Source organism: Macaca mulatta, chromosome 2 (genome assembly GCF_049350105.2).
Source record: "Macaca mulatta isolate MMU2019108-1 chromosome 2, T2T-MMU8v2.0, whole genome shotgun sequence".
Taxonomy (NCBI): domain Eukaryota; kingdom Metazoa; phylum Chordata; class Mammalia; order Primates; family Cercopithecidae; genus Macaca; species Macaca mulatta.
In genome coordinates, this window is record NC_133407.1 from 170,484,285 (window position 1) to 170,508,348 (window position 24,064).

The following is a 24,064-nucleotide window of genomic DNA, read 5'->3' on the forward strand; positions in this document are numbered from 1 at the left end:
CCCATTTCATACCCTTTAACTGCATACCCCACCCAGCCCTGCCCCAGAGGAGCTCCGAGCAGCCGGACTGCAGTGCGCTCCAGAGCCAGGAAGTGGATCCCAATCCCCCAACACTTGGAACAGCCCCATTCCTTGCCTGCTCTCTCCTGCCAACTTTAAAATGAATAAAACAGTCCTTGGAATGGCATGTGGGGCCTGGTGGTGCAGGCGGCTTGCAGGCTGCTTGTGGCCACCCAGAAAAACGGTCTGGAGATGGAGTCTTCGTTCTCATAATCCTGACCCACCTCACCCAGGGCCTATGAATGACTGAATCTGGGGGCCGGGCACAGGGAGCAGTTCTGCCCCAGTCTCTCCTGTTCCTCCTTGCTGACTTCCTCCTTCTCAGCAAAATCAGGAGCCCAATATTCCTAATCCAACACCTGAGAGGCTCTATCCTTCCCTCTCAGTGTCCCCCAGGGTTCGAATAATGGCCCCCACCTCAACCCTACACTCTCATCTGCCCCGTCCCCCCAGGATGGTGAGCTAAGCACTAACTTACTTACACCTGTCCAGATGGAAAGCCACTGTCTCATGAAATCACTTGCCTCACAAGTTAATAATGCTTATGGAACATCCATTAAATAGTAGGCTCTGGGAATCCAAAGATAAAATTCAAGCTCAACTTCTGGTAAAGGAGATGCACAGAAACATCTCAGAGCACCAGGGAACAATCACAAATCAAACCCTAGCACCTGGCCAATACTCTTTCCTTTCACTTCACTGTTGGAAGATGGTAGAAGAGCTGGATTACACACTTCTTTTGGAAAGAGTAACCTTGTGGCATCCATCTTTGACCTATCCCCACACAAAGCACACTAATAAAAACAAAATCATTAAAAAAACCCAAACACTTTTTTGTCTTGATAATTGCTGAATCTGGGTGATGGGTACATGGGGTTCATGATACTATTCTTTGTGCTTTTATAGTCCTTTGAGTTTTTAAAGGGTAAAGAGTAAAGTTTCTTGTTTGCAGTCGGATAACTACAATAAGATCCTCTCAAACCTTCCCAATCCTGCACCAAAATGCAGAAACCCCCACTCACCCAACCACCCAATGTCCTTTCAATTAAGGCAAGCTACATGGTCAGGCAGGTTTCAGTGAGTGCCCAGGTTTTGGTGGAAAAGAGGGTTCTGCAAGGTTGGGCCTAAGAGGCAGCCCTACTCCTGAAAAGAGGACTGCTGGTCACAGCCAGAGGAAACCTTGAGGGGCCTATCTCCCTGGCTCTCTGGACTCAACACTGGGAGCCATCTGGCTCTTCCCCCACTCCCATCTTTCTGGGGCTTCCCTATCCAGGAAGCGCTTTTCCCAGGACTGTGCATATCTCACCAATGACAAGCTGTCAACTCTGGCTGGCTTTTCCCTGACTGTAGAATCAACCATGCGCAGAGGCCTTGAGGTCCAGGTGCAGACCCATAAAGGAAGCCGGCTTGGGCTTATGAACATATTACTTTTCCCTGTGCCTCCACTTCTCTACCTATACAACTTACCAGAATTGAGAAAACTTTTCAAATAGACAAATTCTCCAAGAATGTGGGCTCTTGTGGGAGAATTACAAATCAGCAGCTCATTCAAGCCCAACTAATAATAATGATGATAACAATAGAGACCATCAAAGCCCCTACCCTGAGCAAAGCACTCTCCTAAGGAGATTATATGGATAATGCGATTCAAGGCAGTATGACCTCTTGTTGTGATCTAAGAAATATTCAGAAACTAGAATATAGATGTCTTGAAGGCAATAGGCATAGTGCTCAATATCTGTTAACTGGTCAATTGAAAGGCCACCCTGATGGCTACAAATGACTTCAGGCCCCTACGGCAACTGACTGAAGAGGCATGAATGTGCTGCTCTCAGGCAAGGCTTATTGTTGATACTTGGATAAGCAGTAACAGTTCCGTGCTAAATCTCAAGCGACTGAGGAGAGGAAGACTGCAGTGGGTATCACAAGCTTTAGTGGGTAGCATTATTTCCACAAGGGAGACAGGTCAGCACCTCCTAGCCAGGTTCACCTTGGCTGAGATGCACAGAAATGAGGTCTCACTACCTTTCCCCCATCCAGATTAGCGGTATTAACACTGGCATTTGGGTTAATTTCTCATATGGGGAAAGTTAGTTCTGCCTGCTTAAGATTCCATCTCAACTGGACACCCAGTTCCTCTTCACTTCCTGACTTTCAAGGGATCCGGAACTTAGTTATTAAGGGGCCTCGCTGTTCCAATGACTTGGAGGCTGGCTTCTTCTGGAGAGGGACATGGAATGGTGGTCAGTAAAACCAGGAGCCCACCCTCATGTCTACAGGTTGCTCTGGAGAGAAAGTACTAGAGAAGACCCAGACCACACCAGAGACTGCTTTCCACCAGCACTGGCTGAAGCACCCCACAGGAGAAAGACCCGTTCTGTGCTCTCTGCACCTCCTGCTCTGAGCAATGACCACAGCATTGGGAGGTTCTGGATAAGCCTACTGTACAGAATGCCATTCGTTTTGATAAAGGTGAGGTTTATTTTTTTCATGTAGTACAAGATATTTATAAATTAGCCTTTCTGAGATTCCCCCATTCCCCCCACATTAGGAAAAACAAAAACAAAATGCTTTTTCAGATCACACATTTGTCTTTTGGTTCAGAAAACGTGGCCCCTACTCATAGACACACACTACCTGGCGTGTATCTACGGAAGCCAGTCTGGGATTCTTTCTCGGGACTATCACTGTACCTACTACTTGTCGGACAGAATGTAGGAAGGGAGATTTAGAAGTGAAGGCTGGATTTGGTAGGGAACATGGGTCCCACACTTACATAGTTCAGTAGTTCTTTATCATCTGCCTCTCCAGGTAAACTGAGGTAAGGGCCAAGCCTTCTAGATAGGGTAATGGTTAGTAATCACTGTTACAGCCTTCCAGGCTCTACAGTTAGACCTAAGAAAACAGGGTCCAGAAGACTGCACCCTGATTCCATAATTAACAAAAGCAAGGCTGGCTTGCTGGTAGAGTGTAGTTCTTCCTCTGAAGAGCTCAAAGGACTTTAAACACTCCACTGCACTAGCACTCACAGTCTTAGGGACAAACCTGGGACACGTAATATTAGTCTGCACTTACATGGGGTAGGCAGAGCCACTGAATGGCAGCCCAGTGCTCTTAGTGAGTCATTGGTCAGGCTATAGATTGGAGGATGGGCCAGGTGAAGAAAAGAAAACCAGAGGGGGAGGTGGTGTGGACTTGGATCCTCAGCATGGAATTTCCATAGTCCAAAAGGTGACTTTCTGAGGTGTGCTGTGAGTCTCATTCCTCCTTTGTATGGCACTCTGAAATACCTGGCTAGTGTCTTTCGGCGTGAGAAGGTACTGGCTGGCCTCAGCTCTCTATTTATTGCAAACTTGAAGCAATAGAAGTTGGGTTTTTTGTTTGTTTGTTTGTTTGTGTTTTTTTGACAGTCTTGCTCTGCCGCCCAGGCTGGAGTGCAGTGGTGCAATCTCGGCTAACTACAACCTCCGCCTCCTGGGTTCAAGTGATTCTTGTGCCTCAGCCTCCTGAGTAGCTGGGATTACAGGCGTGCTCCACCACACCCGACTTATTTTTGTGGGTTGTTTGTTTGTTTTGTTTTGTTTTTGAGACGGAGTCTCGCTCTGTCGCCCAGGCTGGAGTGCAGTGGTGCGATCTTGGCTCACTGCAAGCTCCACCTCCTAGGTTCATGCTATTCTCCTGCCTCAGCCTCCTGAGTAGCTGGGACTACAGGTGTCCACCACTTGGCCCGGCTAATTTTTTGTATTTTTAGTAGAGATGGGGCTTCACAGTGTTAGCCAGGATGGTCTTGATCTCCTGACCTCGGCCTCCCAAAGTGCTGGGATTATAGGCATGAGCCACTGCGCCCCGCCTATTTTTGTGTTTTAGTAGAGATGGGGTTTCGCCCTGTTGGCCAGGCTGGTCTCAAACTCCTGGCCTCAAGAGATCTGCCTGCCTTGGCCTCTAAAGTGCTGAGATTACAGGCATGAGCCACTGGGCCCAGCAGGTTTAAATTTAAGTTCCTGTTCCTCAGGGTTGGAACCCTGTCTACCTTTCCTCAGCCCTGAGAGCTTTTCAGCCTGGATCAGATGGTCCACGTGACCAACTGGTCCACCCCCACCAACCCCCTCCAATTCACATGCACTTTCCTTTCTCTTAAGTGTGGTCCAGTGTTGGAGTGTGCTTGGAGGAGCTTCCTCATTCTATGCCTTATAAAAACCACCATCATCACCTGTCCTCCAGAGTGCCTTGCGTTGAGAGTGGCTGGTGAGTGTTCTGAATCCTGGGGGTTCTGTCACCAAACTCCCAGGGAATCCTAGTCTTCGAGACTCACTCAACAAAGAGGCACTTCTTTGCAGGGAAAATGCCCTCAAACTCTTTATGCCTTACTGGTCTTCCTCCTTAACGACCACAAAACAGGTCCCAGTGCTCAATCATTCTCAGGGCTCAACACAGACACCACTGGAACGTGGGTGGGACCAAAAGCAGAAACTCTAGAAGCTAAGGGACCTGTGGCCTGCCACCACCACCAGATGTGGATGTAGGCATGCGAGAGTGCTGCTTGCCCAGGGGACGCTCACTTCCCCACTGCTATCCACAGCTCCAAAGCTAGTAAAACAAACTATCGAGGAGGAAGGCAAACAGCCCATGTGCTCCTCGTGTCTTTCTGTTTAGGGATGGGATGGGAAGGTCTGCACAGCTGATACTTCCAGATGTGGAACCCAAACACAGGCAGCTCCTGACAGTTTACCAGCCTGGGCTAAACCCCAGTAGCACCAGGGCCGGCATGCTCAGTGGAAGGTGATAAAGGAACCACACTGCAGACCTGTAGGGCTCTGGTCAGAGCTGGGTCTCAGCACACAGCTTTGGGCTCCTTTTTAGGCTCTGCTCCCCAGCTAGAAATGTGTATGGGGCAGGGAAGGAGAGAAAGCCATACTTAAAACTGAAGGGGATTGCCTAGTGAAAGAAGCTGATCTTGAAAAGGCATAAGCTGTGTGATTCTAACCGCGTGACATTCAGGAAAAGGCAAAACTAGAGAGACAACAGTAGATCCGTGGTTGCCAGGGGCTGGGGGAGGCGGGGGAGATGACTAGGTGGGGCACAGGGGATTTTTAGGGAGTGAAACTATTATTCTGTATGATTTTGTAATGGTGGGTAGGTATATGTCATCACACATTTTGTGAAAACCCAGAAAATGTACAACACAAAGAGTGAATCTTAATGTAAACTATGGACTTTACTTAATAATAATGTGTCTGTATCGGCTCATCAATTGTAACAGATATACTATACCAACATAAGATGTTAATAATAGGGGACCCTGGTGGGGTTAAGTGATTTGGGGAAATTGGAACGACAAGTCTGTATATGACTTTTTTGCTTAATTTTTCCTATAAACCTGAAATTGTTTTTTAAAAGGGCTATTAATTAAAAGCAAAACAAAACTGGAGCTGGAGGCTTGGGCTCTTCTCCCAGCTCCCTGAGAGGCTTACATGTGGGGTTTGGGATTCGCCTGTGCAATTTCTCAGGCACATCTGTCCACCTTTGGTGTCAGCACAAGACCTCTTGGGATCTTTATCCCTATTTTTGTTTTTTCTCAGCTTCTAAATCTAGAACCACGTCAGAAGTGACTAAGATACAATTTAAGTCAGATCTGTCCCCCTCTGGGTGAGCATCCAAATGTGTGGTTCCTTACTTCCATGGCCTGTCAACTCTCCAATGGCAGAGACCATGTCTGTCACCTGTGTGCCTGGCACAGGGCCAGCCCTACCAGGCTCTCTGGTGTGTGGGGAACTAAACTGTTTTAAAATTCACCCCCTGTACTTGGCTTGTGGTTCCAAAACCAGATTCAACAGAAGTCCGATTCAACTTAGGCTGCTAAGGGAGGAGAGCAGCAAAGTAGATGGCCCAGGCACACTCAGGAAATCCCAGATGAACAACAGGACTGCAAACTGCTGGTGGTATAAGAGTGTAAGCTGGGCCCCCCTTGCATCTCCTAGCCAGGCCTAGCACAGTGCTGTGCACAAAGCAGATGTTCAACAGATTCCTCTTAAGTGAATGATAAGGAAGGGCAGACAGGGCATCCATGCTTACATTCACGGACATGGAGCAACCGGTACACCCGTGGACATTCCTGAGGGCAGTTACCTTGAGGAAGATAAAAGAAACTGGGCTCTTTCTGTTGCACCCTTGCACACTGCTTCCTAGCTTCTCTGAAACAGATGCTCTAACATTAGCATTCTCGGGACATCTCTCCTATTTCCCCCCATATACATATACTCCAGAACGCATTTTCTTACATAAATCTATACGTAATTATTTCATTTTATTTGAAACTCCTATTACATCCCTTTTGAGATTCAGTAGAGGCCTGCAAACTAGCAAAAATGAAAAAAAAAAAAATGTGAGCACCACTTACCGACCAGATTCTATTCTAAGCACTGGGAAGACAGTGAGGAAGAAAACAAAGTCCCTGATTCCACTGATCTTCAGTCTAGAGGGGAAGCTGGCAATAACCAAAAGAACAAATAAACACGAGCCAGGAGGTGATAACATGGAGGGAAAGAAATTAGGTTGAAGGGAGAGAGAATGATGGTGGGAGTGCTGTTTAATAAAGTGTGGTCAGGTTCAGGTGACCATGAAGCAAGTGGCCTGAATGGAATGAGGGAGGGTGCTGTGCAGGCATCTGGGGAGAAGCCTTCCAGGTAGTGGGCAAATGCAAGCACAAAGCCCCTGGGAGGACGTTGCCCAGCCAGTGTGAGGAGCAGGGAGGAGGCTGACATGGCTGTGTGAGTAGGCAAGGGGGGAAGGGAGGCCTCAGAGGGAAGGGGTGAGGTGAGGACCCCTGAGAGGGAAGGAGTGAGGTGTTTGGATATTTTCTCTGAATCAAACAGGAAGCCATGGAAGTTCTGAACAGAGAAGTGACCTTGTCTAGCTTTTATTTCAAAAGTGTGACACTGATTTTTCTATGAAGAATGGGTGGAAGCAGAGAGAACACTTAGGAAGCTTATTTTGAGAATCCAAGTCAGAAACGTTGATAGAAGACAGGGCGGTGAGCAGGTACAGAATTCAGGAAACATTCTGAAGGTAAGGTCAATATTATTGGCCAATTTAAAGGAGCATGAGAGAAAGAACAGAGTCAAGGATGGCTCCAAGATTTCTGGCACACCTGATAGAGTGGGATACACTGAGTTGGGGAAGAAGTGGAGGGGAAGGCTTGGGGGGTTTATCTACCCGGTGACCAGGACCAATGACTGGCATCAAACGGTGCACCTGAGGCAGGGCCTTGCCCCTCCACGTGCTCCTCTATCTCTCCATCCTCACATTTCTTTCTCTCTGTAAACCTTGAGCCAGTGAGGACTCTATCAGTGGGCTGTCCCACCTGCTTATTCTTCTAGTTGCCCAATCCTTGCAGCAACCCTCCTTCCACTCTGTTCCTCTTTCCTTCCCTAATAATAACAGCCACCTTCTACGGGTTTCTCCCAATGCATTTTATGTGCTTTATGTGAATTATCTTGCCTCTCCTTTGCAATAACCCTAAGAAACTGGTTCTCAGAGTCTATGTAATTTGCCTAGGGTCACATACCTATCGACTGGCAAAGCCAGAATTGAAACCCAGGCTTGTCTGGTTCCAAAGCCTCCCCTCAACCAGGATGCTGCGCAATCTCAAACCTGGAAGTGGCTCCAGAAATATGGCTCCTTCCCGCAACACAGCCATCTTTCCTAGCACTTCACCCTTCTTGTAAAATTCATTCCTGACTTCTGTTTTCTCAGATGGGAACTCCAGAAACTCCACAGATGCCTTCTGTTCTTTCCTCTCTCAAAAAAGAATGTTAACCAGAATTATTTAGCCATGAGTCCTCTTCCTCTCTCAATTCCCCCTGGACCTGAGACCCTTCATTGCCTGGTCCCACAAGGCCGGGAAAGGCAGCTTGTCTGGAGGGATCCAGGAGGATCTCTGACAATATGACCAAAATGCCTCCAATCCAGGCTCCTGCCCTGAGAAATAAAAACAGAACCACAGAAGCAGATGAATCCCTTGTGCCCAGACTCTAACCTCTGGCCAGTTCCCTATTATTTCTTATCTCCTAACTCATCTTGGGTAAGCACAGAGGCCAACGGCCTTGGGCTTCTGAGGTGAGAAGGCACTTCTCACATTTACAGGAACACTTCTCCCATTTCACTGCTTCCTCATAATGTCAGCGTATAAAGACAGGGAAATAAAGTCACACTGAGTTTTCATGACCTCATCTCCATTACCCAAGCAGCTGGTCACAAAATTATATCTTAAACCCAGGGGTCCTGTGTGCCCCCAAACCCAGAACACCTTGGCTTCAGGTTTTCCATGTTTGTTACAGAAAAACAAGGAACAAGGGTAACTAACTACATGTCCTCTGCAACCAAATTGCCATCATTCTCCTAAGCCAGCAGAGAGGTCTGCGTTGCTGTTCTGCAGGTAACTGCCTGTCGAATTCTTTCTGGTGGCTGCTCTATGAGTATTTGCCTGGAAGGTACCATCTTCTGTCAGTTACCTGTCTGTCAAAGCTGCTACTTCCTTCCCCAGGGTGTTTTCTGTACAAGCTGCCACTTCTCCTGACCAGTAAAAAGTATCTACTGGGCCAAATATCTTCTCCCCCTCACCGCACCAAGAGCATGGAGGACCTGCTTGATCAGACTTGCAGAGATCCTAGGAGCAAAAGGATTCATCTGGCAGATGAAGAAGCAGACTCAGGACAGCCAATTCAGAAAACATCCCAGGGGAGGGGGGAAAAATCAAGAGACATATTCTGAGATGAAACCTGAGATGGAGGTCACTTTCACCATTGCCTGCAAAGTTTGCAGCTGTGCCACAAAGCCACTAGCTGCAAAGTCTGACACCAGCTATGCCACAAAGCCATTGGCTGCAAAGTCTGACACTAGCCAAGCCACAAAGCCTGGCTTCTCTTATGGGGCTGCTGCTGAGCCATTCGAAATCTCCTAGCTGTAGTCCCAGTTTTAAATTTGAGTCTCTTAATGGCAAGTCTCATAAAGACCTTCACCTACCCCATACACTTTGTTAGCTGTAGAAGAAACAGTTTTCCCAAGCTAGAAGAGCTCTGCTTTGGGAGAAAGCTTGCTTCATTTCTTTTTCAAGAAAAACTCGAGTTTTGGACTCAGCAGACCTGCAATGAAATCTTGGCTGTGCCATTTACCAGCTGTGAGACTAAAACAAGTCCCTACAATTATTTAAGCTTCAGCTTCCTTATCTGCGGAATAGGACAATAATGCCCATTTTCACAGCACTGCTGGGGGATTGCAGAGATAATGCTTGTAGTGCTTTAACACAAGGCCTGGCACACAGTAAGTGCTCACTAAATGGCAGTGACATTTTCTCCATCGCTGGAAGGGCAGCGGAGGCAGGCAGCTCTGCCTCTTTGGCACTGACAAGCTGACCTCAGTTTGTGTTCCAGGTCCACTGTTAATTCCCTAAGCGATGAGGTGAAAGGCTGCATTGGGAGGTTTGCGTCTCCCATGACAAGTGAGAATAATAATTCTTCCCTCACACGATGAAGGGTACCTGCTGCTTGTGTGTGCTACTTCTCTTGGGAGGGAGGCTCGCCACATAAACACAAGGCTTCATTTGTAAAATCCGAAACACAAATTAACCCCATCACAATACCACCTTCAGGCCACCTGTTTAATTCTTTTCACCCACACTGAAGACCTATATGGTGTGTCAGTGACAAAGGGACCGGTTGCCAATGTGAAACCCACCTATAGAAAGCCACCTTGTTGTTCCTCTTTGGGGAGGGAGCTGAGCTCCCCCACCCCCCTTCTCCCATTGTTGAAGACCACCCAGTGAAACTTGCTGGCAAGCTGCCACGGTCCAGACAGGCAAAGCCAGGCCTAACTCCCCAGCTTCCAGCTCTGCAACAGAAGCCTATAGAATGAAAGCACCTGACTGTGGGGCCTTCGCAGATGGCAGACCACCAAAACTCCGAAGGCAGGGTTGCAGGTGATTATTTCAGAGGCCTGTACGTTGGATGATCCATTAGACTGTAACTCTTGCCTGTAATACAGCAAATTCGTATATAACTTGTTCATTACAAAACCACCATTCATAATGACACAGGTAAACAACTGTAAATTTCCACTGTGTGGACTGACTGCATTTTTAAGTCTCTCTCACTTGGGTACAGCTATGTAAGAAGGAAGAGCTCCCCTAACACCACTGTGAAATGATAGTCATAAGACCGAAAACAGAAAGACAGTCAAGTGGGAAAGATGACTTCTGAAATCTTTAAGAGCAGCCTCTGCTTTCATAGAAAAACTAATAAACCCAGAACTCCCCAATTTTCCTCTCCAATTAACTGTCACCCACACCTAATAAACCTGCTAGGATCGTAATATTAGGTAAGCTCAGACTGGTAAAGGCACTTGGCTGGCAGTAATCTGGAAAAATATTGGCAGAGCCAGGGAAGGCGGGGGAGGGCTCTCTTCCAAAGTCCAGTTCCAACCTAGACTTGGTGGCGGGGGCTCCAAGGCCTCCACAACCAGCCAGTTCCACAGGGCCCGCTTTCCTCACCTGTAGCTCCCATCCTGTGTGCTATTTTCCTCTCAGCAGTCAAGGAGGTTTCTGGGCAACTTTCATGTCCTTAAAATAAATGTCCCCTCACTTGGTACCCTGGGAACGATTTCAGAGCCACAGACGGTAGAACAAATGGCAAATGGAATTGAAAGCTAAAAAGCTGAATTCAGGCATGTATTTCTAGGATTCTCAGCTAAATCTCATGTAGATGAAAATTTTTTAAAATCACACATTTCTCCTTTTCTCCCCAAAAGCTACTCAATAATTGGTTTTAGGAACTTAAGACCCAGATTTCTGAGCTTGCGCAGTTAACGCAGATACCAGGTTTTAACTTTCCAAAAAGTATTAAAAAAAAAAAAAAAAAAAAAAACTATTCTGAACATGAAATGTTGGGTCTCCAGCATACTTAGGCCTACTATTCACTGAGGAAAATGAGTTTTAAGGAAGAAAATAATGAACAACGCGTACAAGGAAAGATAAAAGGACATTTTGGTACTACTGGTCCCATCTCTGCTTTTAAGACTTTTCCTGAGATTGCAATTCCTCTCTCTCAAGAAGTCCTCTCCCATCTCCCATCTCTCTCTCTCTCTCTCTCTCTCTCTCTCTATTTATTTATATTTTTTTGAGATAAGGTCTCACTCTGTAGCCCAGACTGGAGTGCAGTGGCAACATCTCAGCTCACTGCAACTTTGACTTCCTGGGCTCAAGTGATCCTCCCACCTCAGCCTCCCAAGGAGCTGGGATTACAGGCACATGCCACCACGCCCAGATAATTTTTGTATTTTTTTTTTTGGTAGAGACAGAGTTTTGCTATGTTGTCCAGGCTGGTCTGGAACTCCTGGGTTCAAGCAGTCTTCCCACCTTGGCCTCCCAAAGTGTTGGGATTACAGGCATGAGCCACCTCGCCAGGCCAAGAAGTCTTTCTTAATGGACCCATTCCAAGTACTTTAACCCTACAGTTTGCATTGCAGTGCTCTGCAGTTCCCTTTAGGTCAGTAATAGGATGCTGGATGGAGCATGGGCTCTGGTATTAATTCCTGCCAGCCTACGCCTGATGCCAGGCACACAGCAAGCACTCAATAAAAGCTTGTCGAAAGGATGAAGGCGCCAACCTCCACATACTTCATCACCTTCATCTTGTCCAAAACCATCCAAGCTCACTTTGGAGAAGAATAAACATTCCTTTGCTCTACTTTCCACTGCTCAGCTTCCGGTAATTTTTCTTCAACCCTACCCACCCTACCCGTATTATGCACTTTCCTGTTGCTAACCAGGAGAACGGGTTGAGACTTTCCTCAACATTTTCTCTGGCAACTGAATTAGGTTAACTGTGTCCTTCTGCTCTGATTTCCTCTCACTGCCCAATAATCCCATCCCAAACATCAAAGGCCTTCTTTGAAGAGAAGGCCAAATTCACTTTAGGAAAAGAGAAATTATTTCCTAACTTTATTTCAGAAGATGGGAAGAAGCACAATCCTGCTGATTTTTGTGAGATAAACATTGCCCAGTACATCAGACCACAAGGCATTTGCTGTGATACCACTGACAGTGACATAAACAGATGGCTTTCCTCACCCAAACCTACGCGGGACTTTTTCACAGCAAGCTTGGACTCCAAATCCCATAGTAAACGGTTTGTATCTAACATGTCTGACAGAGCTTGCCGCAGAACAAGGGGGTTCACATAGTCATCACAGGCTTTGACTGAAAGAGCATATGAACCGAATTAGAACTAACCTGAAGTTTAGTCCAGATTCCACTCAAAGTTGAACTTCCAATACTTGAGGATGAGAAAAACCATCTCCAAGTGGTAACACAAAACATGAACAAATGGCTGACCTAACAGGCCAGAGTTATCACACTGAGCAGAAAACCTCACCTACTGCTTCTACTTTCGAGCTGCTACCCTCAGACGGTACAAATGTTGACAAGATTTCATGGGTCGTGGGTTCCAGGAAGCTTGTTCTGAAACTGAGGAAAAAGCGAATTATCTCATCTTTTGAACAAAATAAACAGTTCTGAAGTATTTGCTTTTTACAAGGTGCATTGCTATAAACCATAGTAATTCCTTATCAATACATTTTATAAATAGGAAAACAGTAGAAAAGTGATTTTTCTAAAAGCATAGGCCTCCTGAAACATCCAGCTTCCCGGCTCCTTGCTGAAATGAACAACAGATTAAGAACGGTGATTACACTTTACAAAACCATTACCTTTGTGTTCAGCAGTCCATTTTCATCAACAGTCATCAAATATTTCTTAAGATCACATTATAAGCAGGCCTCATACAAAATTGGTCAGGCTTACATGGAAGGGATTTGGGGTGATAAGACAGAGGCAAGGAAAGAACTCAGCAAAAATCAAGGGTCAGCTACTAGATTGGAGAAGGTGGCTCCTATTGAAGTAATATTATCATGAGGTAGGACAGAGCTACACAGCAGGTTTTAAGAAATTAGGATTTTAAACCTAGATTGTTTTAAAGCTGGGTGGTGACTTGATTATAGCACTGGTGGAGAATGGGTGGGATGGTCATAGGTTGGCACTGGGGGGCCCAGCTACGTGCCAGCAACAATTGTCAAGGGCATCAACAAGTGTGGTGGTGGCAGGAATGAAAAAGATGGTGGAGTAATAAAAGGAAGGGCAGGAAAGAGCAGGCAAACTTGGGGAAGGTATCTAACTGGGTGGCAGTAGAGATGTAGGAATAGATTAGTTCAGTGGTTTGAGTCAGTGTGAATGGAGTTCACAGGCAGAGCTTAGATTCCAACCCCAGTTTCCTAACCCTCCTAAAGGCAGTGCCATTTGAGATGGATCCTCTAAACCTTCTTCCTGCGTTCCACCTCCTCTCTATCCGTTACCAACCCTGAGGGCTCCAATGAAGCAAAACCTTCTCTAGGCAAGCTTTTCATAAACATGGGTTTATAGATTAAAAACAAACACCCTCTCCCATCCCACCCCAACCCCAAATATTTGAGTCAACCTCATAAATTATGAAAATGTTACATGTTAAGGCTCCATGTGGGAGCACACTTAGGATTTGGGTCTTTCCGACCAACAGCAAAGGAGCTGGCTACATCTGTTCTCTGAGAGTCTATAGTCAAAAATGTAGAGACACTTCAGGGCTGTCTGACAACAGAAGTTTATACTCTTATCACAACTATGTAAAAAGTATGTACACACATGATGAGGAACAGAAGTCCATGGGATTGTGGATAATTTTAAAACCATTCTCTTAATTAGAAGTAGATGCTCGTGCAATAAATAAAAACTGAGGAGGAATCATCCTTTGACTAAGAAAGCTTACTCTCCTGGGACAAGGAAGCTTTCAGCCTGGTGCCTGATGGACTAAAAATGTTTGCTGAATTGAATTATGGACATGACAAGAAGTTACGTATGTTAAGAGTAAATAGATTTTTCTAAATGGAACATACTATTTTCTTTCCTCTCCCTCCCAAATTTCAATTCTTTTCTCCTGTCCCATATATTCCCAGATAGCAAGAGGGCTTAGAGTTTGGAGGAAAGAAAGCAACTTCCAAATATATACTATCTTTCGGTGCCAAGTTAATATTTTCTTATTCAGAGGCCACAAGGTATTAGACAGCAATTATTTTGTGCACCTGAGTTTTCTGTTGTAGTTTGAAAGACACAGAGATAAACCCTAATTCATTAACCACAGCAGCGGCTTTGCCGAAATTTGAACCCAGACCCCCTAGGGCACATGGAACACTGTGACACATCAGGCTTACTTCTTGCCCTCCTTTTTCAAACTGTGGGGGGTCCATGTGAAAGTCAACTGAATTATTTCATGGGTAAAATCTCTTATTCATTCTTAGGGCATGGAAACCATGTTGTTGAAGAGAGCTGGGATCCCAAACACTTGAAAAAGCACTTCAAAGAAAGGAAAATCTCTGGACCCATTTGGAGGGTGGAAAGGAACACAAATCACACTGCTTATCATGAGCTGGCTCACCAATTAACAGCTAAGCAGAGTCCTCTCTGTTTTTTCCCCACACCCTCCCTCTCCAGTTGTAGTCAAAGAACCAGCCATCCCGGCTTCTAGCAACCTCTTTTCCCAAGTAAAGCCAGTGGCCTATGGTGTGGGGGACAATTGCTCCCTAGCGAATGTCTCTTGCAGTGATGCCCTTCTGAAGTATCTCCATTGAGGACAAAAGAGACAGTGTCTGAGGTCTCAATCTTCAGGCTTCATAGGTGTGGAGACACCCTCCAGCCTCCTGATAAGGGCCAAATTCTGAGTGATAAACCTATACAGGGGAGGGCAGTGTCAGCAAAGTGGCCCAATGAGGCAACTCTTTTTTCTTTCATTTTACCTCTTTGCATAAACTCATTTGAAAAACTCATATAGCAGGAAAATAGTAACTCCGCTGCTGTTTCTACCCGGCCTCTGTCCCACTGACCCCAAGGTGCTTCCAGATTACCACGAGAAGCTTCTGGGTCTCAATTACGAGACCATTAAAAAGTACCAATTATAAGACCTCAGAAATGTTTCTGGGAAACCTGTTACACACCTCAAAATGGCTAACCTCTTGCCTCAGATTTACTTTAAGTTCAGAAAACAGGTCACCCAGATGTATGGGCATCCTAGCCCCCACACGCAGCCCAAAAAGACTGTGGTTTAATATTTTCCATGCTGCCCTTGAGAAAACGAAGATTGATTTATTGGCTGTAACCAAAGGGACGAAAAAAAACCATGAGAGAGCTGGGCTGCCTGTTTAGGCCCCAGTCGTGGAATAAATCAGAAATGTTTGCACACTGAAGAAGCTTTAAAATGACATTCATCCAATGGTCAATGTGTACAGAATTCTGGACAACAAAGAACTAGGTGGCAAATGTGTGCTGGGCACAGTGCATCTGCAGGTGGCACAAGGGCCTGAAACCAAAATATAATCTTCACTCAGTCCACTCAAAGAGGTAACTCCGGGTCAAAAACTTATGCGAACCCATTTGAACTTGCAGAGAAGGGATGCGGGAAGCAGCAGAACACCCCACCACACCCAAAAAGTGCCTGTTTGGGATTGCTGGTGTGTGGTTTCGGTATTCTTAGCTCTACTGCCACATCTCTGGAGGAGCACAACTCTCTTCCAAGCAACTCTGGCACTGCCACCCCCATCCCCAAAACAAAACTCAGCCAAACAAATCCCCAAGCCTCCATTAACTCCTTCAGGTCCACCTGCTTCCCATCGCTCAGCATTCTCCCATCACCTGGAAAAGCAAATTAATACTGAGCATCCTGAAAGTCAAGCAGGCCCTTCCATACTCCTGAAGAAAATTCTTCCTGGGTTCCCTGCCCTCCCCACAGCCCCGTCCCACTGGTTCCAGAGATTCATTTCCCACACCTTCTCACAGTTACATCAACAAAAACTTCAAGATCACAACCCCAGGAGGACGCTGCTGGCGCGAACACACACGCGCGCGCTCAGGCTCACATACACGCACACACGAACTCACACACACCTCTCACCACTGCCCCAGCCCCTCACACACCTCGGGCCACTCGGCTTCAGGCTCGCCCTTCTGCGCCAACAGCTAGGGATGCTTCCCTCAGTCCGCTGAGTCCCTCATTTTAGTGTTTTTCCTTTAGAAGACGCCAACTATGAGAAACCCTCACCCTCCGAAGAGGCCAAGTGCGTGTTGAGTGACTGCACACATTTGCCGCCACGCCTCGGGTTCCCCCCCACGGCCTGACGCATGGGGCCCGGGCGCTGGTGTCAACCTTCGGGGGAAATTTGAGAGGCTGGCCGGGTCCTTCTTCCACCCGAGAAGCTTCCGGGAACCGCGGGGACGAAACCACCATCGCCCGGCCGCACCGTTGCGGCAGGGAACCAGATGCGGCGCCCCTGGGCCCGGCAACGGCTCGCAGCGGCTGCAGCCCCCGGGACCCCCGCCGCCCGCCTCGCCCCAACTTCTCCGCCCGGCGCCCGGCGCGCCCAGCCTCGGCCGCAGCTCCCAGCCCCGGGAGCCCGGCCGAGCGCTCGGAATCGGCTCCAGCCGCCGGCACGTCCCCCGGCAGTCACTCGCTGGCGCTGCCTCGGCCTGCGGCCGCCTCCTGCCCCCTCCTCTCCCCGAACCAACAATAAACACAACTTTTTATGAAAAGAAAACAAACTTCAGCGACGTGACTCACCTCTGCTGCAGCCCGCGCCTGGGGAGGGCGAGCCGGGGCCCGGGGGCCAGCGTGGTGGGCGCAGAGGGAGCCACACAGCGCCGCGCCGCACGGACACACAACACGCACGGTGACACCGGGGACACACAACACGGGCGAGCGGCCGCGGCTGGAGCAACAAAGGAGCCCCGGACGGAGAAGTTGCCTGCCGTAGAGGGAGGGCGCGTGCGGGCGCGTGTGGCTGTGGCGGGCGTGAGGGTGTGCGCGCCGTGTGTGCGCCTGTGTCTTTTCTGTGTGTGTTTGTGTGTGCGTGTGTGTGTGTGTCTGTGCGCGCGCGGCGGCTAACACCGGCGGGCCGGGGCTCAGGGTCCCCGCGGCAGGAAGCGGCGGCCGCGGCGGCGGCAGCAGGACAAGGCAAGGGACGCCGCGCCCAGCGCACCCGGTCCCTCCATATGGAAGAAGCTTTTTGGATGACTGAACTCGCAAACAATTCCTTCTTTTGCTTCTCCTGCCTAGGAGCCTCCCATTACCGCGCGAAGAGGCGGAGGGGGGAGTGGAGGAGGCAGGGAGGAGGGGGAGGAGCAAAATGGAGCAAAGAAAAAGTCTTGGAAAGGAAGCTGGAAAAAAAAAGTCCCCCAAACTCTAGGGCAGTTTTCCCGTTAACACCCACTTTTTGCTGTGCCTCAGACCCGCGCTCTCCTCCAACTTCGTTTTCTTTCTCATACCAAAAGCACCATCTTCTCCTTTTTCCCCGAACCCAGGGACTCCCCTGAAGCCCCCACTTCCTCTTTAGCTTCACCTCGCACCCTTGCTCTTCCATGTACAATCCTTCCCTCCTTTCTTCCAGTCTCTACCAAGACTTTCCTGACACCCACCTCTCAATGGTCTTCCGCAAGACAAACTGTTGGATAAATCATTAAAAGCAAACTCATCAGAAAATGAGACAGCGGCGGTGGAGAAAATGATAAGGAAACCAGCCTCAGGGAAGCCTTAACGCAGCCTCCCGCGACCCCCTCGGTCGGTTGGGAAGGGTTTGCCGCGTCCTCCATTGACAGCGCCCTGACCTCCATTCATCATCCCAGGATGGAGCAGCGAGGAATGGGGAGGGAGAGCTGGGGCTGGGGCTGGAGGCATGGGCGTGGGGTGCTAGTGGCCACGGAAGAGTTAGTTACCTATGCGTGTGTATGTGTACGCGCACGCGCGCGTGTGTGTTGGTCAGAAAAAAAATTCAGAGCAGTGTTTCTCAAACTTGAGCTGTAGCGGGACTCCCTGGAAGGCTTGCTAAATCCCTTTGCTGGGCCCCACCTCCAGAGTTTCTGATTCAGTAGGTGGACCTTGGAATTTGCATTTCAAATAGGTTCCCAGGTGATGCTGATGCTGCTGGTCAGGGGCCACGTTTTAAAAACTACTTTTCCAGGGCAGTGAGAAGGCAAATGCTGAGTTGGTGGCAAATTGGATTCCCTTCTTATTCTTTAGGAATGAAACACAGGTTGTGAACGGTCATCCATTCCATATCTTCATTGCAGCTGAGAAAACCAAGACCAAGCAGGGCTAAGCCATTTGTTTCAAGTGAACTGGGAGTTTGTGCCAAGGTGGTGAGGAAGCTGTCCTGGAAATAAGACAGGCAGGCTAGTAGTAGGGTGAATGGGGGTGCTGCCTTCCCTGTGTGGCAGGACAGCTGCACTGGGAGTCAGGAAACCACTGCGACTTTAATAAAGTCACTTAACCTTTCTGGGCCTCTGCGGGTTTTGTGTATGTTGTGTGTGTGTGTGTGTGTTTTGTTTGTTTGTTTGTCTTTTGACAGAGTCTCTGTCGCTCAGGCTGGAGTGTAATGGTGCAATCTCGGTTCACTGCAACGCCTGCCTCCTGAATTCAAGAGATTTCTCAAGCGTCAGCCTCCCAAGTAGCTGGGATTACAAGCACCTGCCACCATGCGCGGCTAATTTTCGTATTTTTAGTAGAGACGAGGTTTTGAACACCTAGCTTCAAGTGATCTACCCACCTCAGCCTCCCAAAGTGCTAAAATTACAGGCGTGAGCCACCTCACCCTGCTCTGTTTTGTTTTTTATTGATTTGTTTCTTGTCAGTAAACATACATACTTTACACTGAGTATATGACTCTAATTGAATCTGAACCAAAAGACCTTTACAAAGGAAACATACAAGCAAAAAAGGAAACATTTTATCCCATATTTTGCACTGTTTTTTTCTCCTGTATTTAGTCATTCAGGCGGAAGCCAATTTCCTTTTTGATTTATCAAGTACTTTCAGCTCTGTGCCTGGATTCTTAGGCATGTTCCTCTGACAAAATGGATCTGGAGGACAATCCATTTTCAGCAAGAAGGTGAAAAGGACTCTGAACCCCTTCTGTGAATTATCCACCTACATTTTTCTTTTCCTATTTAATCATCCTAATTTTCCTTCCCTTTTAATCTCCAACACTCTCCCCCAACATTCTCAATGACCTATTTTTCTTCCCAGCCAATGACTATATTAGCTTCCACTTTCTTTTGTCCTGCTTCTGAGGCACAATTCGGGACTATAAGGCCTGGGGTCCACCCTGGGTACAGAACTTTTAATTCCCCCAAGGGAATGGGTCAACCAGCTTCCTCTGCAGTGATAACACTCCTCCCCAGGGCCCCAAGCAGCGTATCCAGCCTTGTTTTTCAAAGATGATTCTAAGTACCACTCAATGAGAATGTGATGCATGAAGGTCTCAGATTCATTCTTCTATATTCCTGTATATTCTATTCATTGCTTGACATCTCAAAGATATCTTCTACCCCTTCTGTCATCTTTCTCCTAGGACTCTCCATTCTCTTACTCTGGTCTTTGGGTCTACACAGCACTAGGCTCTGAGTTAAAGCATCAGAACACAACAGAACACAAAGAATGTAACAGTCCCTACCAACACCATTTAGTGGGGAGAATGACCCACTGTCTTCTTCCTTCATGCATACAGGCTGCTCACCTCTCTCTCCCTCTCTCTCTCTCTTTCTCTCTCTCTAAATCTCTAAATCTCTGAATCTGGCTCTGTCACCCAGGCTGGACTGCAGTGGCATGATCTTGGCTCACTGCAACCTCTACCTCCCCGATTCAAGCAATTCTCCCTGCCTCAGCCTCCTGAGTAGCTGGGATTACAGGCGCCCACCACGACGCTTGGCCGCCTGGCTAATTTTTTTCTTGTTCTTTTTTTTTTTTTTAGTAGTAGAGACAGGTTTCACCATGTTGGCCAGGCTGGTCTCAAACTCCTGACCTCAGGGGATCTGCCCGCCTCAGCCTCCCAAAGAAGTGCTGGGGTTACAGGCATGAGCCACTGCACCCGGCCTGCTGCTCACCTTTCTTATAGTTTAGGCAGAATGCAGATCACAGCTTAATAAAGAGGACAATTCTGCTGATGGCATCAAGCACACTGTTGGTACCTCAGATATGTGTATTGTTTTTATTGCTCTTTGTATTAATGTGATTGTGTTTATTACTACTAGTCCTGTAAGAACAACATGTCTCTGAATTTTCTCCCCACTCCATCTTGCCTGGAGGGTATTTCTTGCCTAATTCCCTCCTCCCCTTTCAATTAGTTTCTCTATCCTAACCCACCCCACCCCACTCCAGCATCCCTAGCCATTTCAAAACAGTTAGGTGGAGTCTGGATTTTGTAAGGTGCTTTTTGCTACTGTCCATTCTGTTGATGGTGATATACCTCTAGCACCTTGCTTTCTTGGAAATTTTATGGGCCTCCACCAAGAAGGAAGCATTTGGTATGGAAGTGATCATCACATTAATTTATCATGCTTGGTTGGGGGAAGGAGTGGGGAGGTAAGTAGGGACTGTAGGTCTATATAAGTCACTATGTTGCTAGGCTGTGCAGAATAAACTGAAAGGAATTCAGTGAGTGACATGAAAAGGCGTGGTTTTCCCTCAGTGTGCTGTAGAGACTCTGCCTGTACCATATAAACAGGGGTCTCCTTGACTGTGAAAGCTATCTGGAGAGGATTATACTGAGAAAATTATTAAGATGTAGACAAGAAAGAAGGCCTTGATGATTTTTTCCTCTGATTTAATATAAATCTGCTTTCCTGATTATAAAAGATGTGCACTGAAGAAAATTTAGAAAATACAGAAAAACACATAAAAGAAGAAAATCAACTTAAACTTACTATCCAGGGATAACGTTTTCCTATCTGTTTGTTTGTCTTGAGATGGAATCTCGCTCTGTCACCCAGGTTGGAATGCAGTGGTGCCATCTCAGCTCTGCCTCCCGGGTTCATGCCATTCTCCTGCCTCAGCCTCCTGAGTAGTTGGGACTACAGGCGCCCGCCACCATGCCTGGCTAATTTTTTGTATTTTTAGTAGAGACGGGGTTTTACTGGGTTAGCCAGGATGGTCTCTATCCCCTGACCTCGTGATCCGCCCACCTCGGCCTCCCAAAGTGCTAGGATTACAGGTGTGAGCCACCGCACCGGCCATGGATAATATTGTTATTAACATAGTGGAGTGTTCTTTCTAGCCATTTTTCTTTCTTGTTTTTGTTTCTCATCGATACAAATAAACACGTTATCGACACCGAGTATATGATTCTAATTGAATCAGAATTGGAAGACATTTAAAGGGAAACATAATTGGGGTGTGTTTATTCAATATTTTATACAATTTTTAATGCATCTGGTAATTCAGGCAGGAGCCAGCTTCTTCATTGATTTATCTGGTACTTTCATATTTTACAAATTTGGGTTCATTGTACATACAGGTTGTTACCATGCCTTTAAATTTAACATTTTAATGATTATTTTCCGCATATCATGTAATCTTCAAAATTTGACCTAACTGCTGTGTACTATTCCATCAAAGAGAGAGATTGATATTTATTCAACCATTCTTCTGTTATTACATATTTAGATTGTTTCCATTTTTATTATCATCCTGTATTGCAGTTGACTAAACATCTAGCTATAAATCTTTTTTGTTCTGATTATTTCCTAAGGGTAAATTCATGTAAGTAGGAGTTTGGGATCAATGGATAGGATATAACATTTTAAATGCTTTTAGTTGGTATTACAAAATTGTCCTCTAGTGGTTCCAATGTACATTTCCATCTCTCAGATTATTTTAATTAAAAGCAACAATGAGATCATCAAACACAAGGTCCCAAGTAAAGACTTGAATGAATTATCTAATTTGAATGATTACACTGAACAATAAAGAAAACAACTGCCAAATATTGACTTTAGTGGAAACAACACTTCAATGGGAAGAGTTGGACACTAATTGCTTACCCTATGAACTGGATCGTATTTATGATTTTATTTAACCTTTTCAACAAGCCTCTGAGAAATAAGCTAATGTTTATTGAGCACCTTCCTCTCCCAGTCTCTCTCCTGGATTCTATATGTACCTTCCATCTTGAATCCCCATAACGACCTTGTGCTATATAGGTTCAATTAGCTCCATTTTATAGATAAGGAAAATTAAGTAGCATGCCTGAGATCCCCAACAACTAAATGGTGATAAGAATCCCAAACCCAAGATTTTTCCAGTGCAACACACTACTTCACAATTATTTCATGAATTGCAGGCTACTTCTTGGAGTAAAAAAACCATTTAGAAAACGCCAGAATTTTGTCTAACCATTAAGAAATATTTTACGGGCTTGCCAAAGAGTGTTTTTCTTTTTTTGAAGGAGACATTCAAGTACATTCCAAGAACTAAGGTAACTTACTAATTGTAACTAATGTAAGAGTCTAAGGATATTATATACAGGAAGAGAATGGAGTTCTGATGTATGGGTTAAGATTAAAAATGAGATACCGGCCAGGCGCGGTGGCTCAAGCCTGTAACCCCAGGACTTTGGGAGGGTGAGGTGGGCAGATCACGAGGTCAGGAGTTTGAAACCAGCCTGACCAACATGGTGAAACCCGTCTCCACTAAAAATACAAAAATTAGCCAGGCGTGGTTGTGTGCACCTATAATCCCAGCTACTCAGGAGGCTGAGGCAGAAGAGTCGCTTGAACCCGGGAGGTGGAGGTTGCAGTGAGCTGAGATCGTGCCACTGCACTCCAGCTTGGGCGCAGAGCAAGACTCCATCTCAAAAACAAAACAAAACAAAAAAACGAGGTACCAAAATTCACAGTTTTAACAATAATTAGTAAATTGGCTTCTGTACACGTAACTATTCTCAAAGCTTATATTTGGATAAAGACATTTTATCTTGATAAATGACACTGGAAATGAGATATTCATGAACTCAACTTTCTGCTTTAAAATTCAAGCTCTGGAGTGTATAAAGTGCCTATTTATTAAGGCACTATCTCAATACAATTTCAAAATGCATAACATAATCCATTAATTTATAATTAGGAAAATTAGCCCTCATTTGTTCTTGACTGGGCCATTAACTAGTTATCTGAGTTGGCTTACCTTTCTATGCTGGGTATTGCAAGGACTGCTGGAGAAGAAATGTGCCCAGTTGCTCTAAAATATTTGTTGACTGAAGGAAGAATGATGAATGAAGGTATAAGATTGACCTATGCAACAATTAGTAGAAACAATGCAAGACAGCATATAATTAAACCCTAAATTGCATGGTTCAGGCAGAATTACAGGTGAGCCTGGTATGATGCCATCTATTCCTTATACAAGTTGAACCGGCTGGGACTGACTTCTCTAGCCGCGGGCTGTCAATTCAGGCATTCCTACTGGCCATATGTTCTGTTGACTTTTAGGAATTAATCACCAGATCCCCACAAGGCTCTCTATGGACAAGTGTACCCTAGGGGGAGAATGATATTTTATTTCTTTCTTTAGAGACAGGGTCTCACTCTGTCACCCAGGCTGGAGTGCAGTGGTGTGATCTTGGCTCACTGCAACCTCTGCCTCAGCCACCTGAGTAGCTGGTAGCTGGGATTAAAGGCGCACACCACCATGCCCAGTTGATTTTTTTTTTTTTTTAGACAGAGTCTTGCTCTGTTGCCCAGGCTGGAGTGCAGTGGCGTGATCTCGGCTCACTGCAAGCTCTGCCTCCCAGGTTCACGCCATCCTCCAGCCTCAGCCTCCTGAGTAGCTGGGACTACAGGTGCCCACCACCAGGCTGGCTAATTTTTTGTATTTTTAGTAGAGACGGTGTTTCTCCAAGTTGGCCAGGCTGGTCTCGAACTCCTGGGCTCAACTAGTCCACCTGCCTCGTTCTCCGAAAGTGCTGGGACTATAGGTGTAAGCCACTGTGCCTGGCCGAGAATGAGATTTTTTAAAAAAAGAATATTGTGGAATGAAGACAAACCTGGGTTTGAATCCAGTCTTAAATAAGCTGCATGAGCTTAGACAAATGAATTACATCTCTAAACCCT

At 46.5% G+C, this 24,064-nt stretch overlaps 1 protein-coding gene across 22 annotated transcripts in view; it reads right to left on the minus strand.

Moving 5' to 3' along the window:
• The window catches only part of BOC (BOC cell adhesion associated, oncogene regulated), a 76,227-nt gene extending 59,027 nt beyond the window's left edge, over positions 1-17,200 (minus strand). For 8 of the 22 annotated variants that reach the window (XM_077993940.1, XM_028844626.2, XM_077993934.1 and 5 more), the window contains exons 1-2: positions 16,746-17,200; positions 12,486-12,577 (exon numbers count right to left, since the gene is read on the minus strand). The gene's annotated coding sequence lies outside the window, so the exon portion shown is untranslated. Of the gene's footprint in view, positions 1-12,343; positions 12,578-16,105; positions 16,644-16,745 lie in introns of those variants that run through there. The other 14 variants (XM_077993937.1, XM_077993936.1, XM_077993928.1 and 11 more) reach the window with 8 other exon arrangements.
• Between the last annotated feature and the right edge of the window lie 6,864 nt (positions 17,201-24,064).